Raw genomic sequence first — 2090 nt, forward strand, 5'->3', positions numbered from 1 at the left:
TTAAGGACGGATGATTTAGGAGCTTGGCGAAATGAGAGCAGGAGTGGTGGTGAATAGGGCCAATGAAGGGCATACCAATTGAGAGGGAAACAAGGTAATAGGTGGTTGAGGAAATACAATGGTGAGAGGTGGAGTTGCAGAGACAGGCATGAATATCAAGCAGCTAATAGTATCTTAGGTTCATCCTGAAATGTGTTCTGTGAGTCAATAGAGGCAGTCTCTCTTGGAGATGAGAGCACCACATAACAAGCATAACAGCAGTCTGACATGCTGGAGCAGCATGTTTAGAGCGGAGCACAGTTTTGAGACAACAGTTCACAAGCATGGACCTCACTCTTAAGAAGGAAAAGAGGCAAAATAATTATTTGTGACGACCAAACAGCTTACAGCAGCTTTAAATAAAACAGGGCATTGAAGATGAGAGAAGGCAGAGGAACACCAGGGGCGGTAACACATTACCATGTTTGTCGCAGCGAAACTGCAAACTACTTAGAAGTGCAGGGAACTTAACGCTGGCGATAAAGGCCATGGCCAGTGGTAAGAAACGCAGAGCAGCCAACTGGCTGCCTGAAATGAGGCTGTAATGCCACGGAGCACTGCAGCGTATTATTCCAGATGGGAAGAGGGAATAGCACTTAAACATTTCCGTTGACTGGTAATATAGAGTGAGAATTTCAATCAGGCACTCTGGGGCGAGGCTGGTGTAAATGGTGTTCCTGCTGCTCACAGGCAGACAGTACCGTTGAACCGAGGAGAGAGGGAAGGAGAGTGGAAGGAATCCTTTTTATTACGAAGCTGCAGTAAGGCTGGGCTAATGAGCAATGAGCTACATAAAAGTATTTTATAGTTGCTCTTTCAGTTCAAATGACAGTAATGCCTCAGGCGTCCGTAAACATCAAACCGCCATGTGCCTCCTAAAAAGTTCAAAACACCCATAGGAACAATTTTCTATGCTTTGTGTTTTAGGTTTCTGTGTTACTGCTTAACAGACTGTGTATAATGCCTCATATACATGAAAAATAAATCATATCTCTGTCCAATTGGAGACAGTCGAGTATACATCCAGCAAAGCTTGCCAATAGATGACCATGGCAAGATATCTTGTGGTTTAATCGATAGTCTGAAAATGCTTCCATCTGTAAGGATTCGATCCAATGAAACTGCAAAGCATGGAAGCCTTTTTAGACCTTTTGAAGTATTCCAGGCTTACATAGACTTACAGGCTCATGGGGGATGTGTTTAGCGCAGGATAGAAATTCCCCCCACATGTACAAGATAGAGCTACATGGGGATTTAAATGAAACCTGTAGAGCTCCAGAAAAAGTCAACCAGTCTGAGCACATAATGGTGAATTATGAATCTGATCACAAAGACTTAAATGCCTGTGAGAGGTAACTCTACTTCCAAGTAGATTATGTAATATTCTTAAATATGTACTGGCATTCAAATCACACATTTAATAAGGATCACAATGTGTAAGTTAATGAATAGTTCCACATTTTGGGAAAGCTACAGCCGGCAGCTGGCAAAGTTCGCTTAACATAAAGACCTTAAACAGGATATGGGGATACGCAGTTTTATTTCTTACAGCAGAAGTGCAAAAAGAAAACCTTAAATGACAGAAATCAATTATCAAAACCAAGGACATGATAATTGATTTTAGAAGACATCCCCACATACATGAAGTCTTAACAATCGCGAATCAGAAAGAAGAATTTGTGCAATCATTCAAATATCTCGGGACAATTATTGACTCAAAATTGAGCTCTGATCCAAACTGTGAAGCTGTGTGCAAAAGGGGGCACCAGCATTTGTACTCTCTTAGGAAACTGTCCTATTTTAACATTGACAAAACCATGATGATCACGTGTTATCGTGCTTCTATCGAGTCAATTCTGTCTTTTTCACTAATGTCATGGTTTGGAAACCTGACTTTAAAGAGCAGAAACTCTCTGAGTCAGATCGCAAAGGGGTCCAGCAGACTGATTGGTGAGCCACAGCTAAACCTGGAGACCCTGTACCTCAGGCAGTTACAGCGGTTATCCAGCTCCATAATAGACGATGACTCCCACCCTCTGCACTCAGAATTT

Source organism: Notothenia coriiceps, unplaced genomic scaffold (genome assembly GCF_000735185.1).
Source record: "Notothenia coriiceps isolate Sejong01 unplaced genomic scaffold, NC01 NC01_scaffold00036399, whole genome shotgun sequence".
In the NCBI taxonomy this organism is placed as follows: Eukaryota; Metazoa; Chordata; class Actinopteri; order Perciformes; family Nototheniidae; genus Notothenia; species Notothenia coriiceps.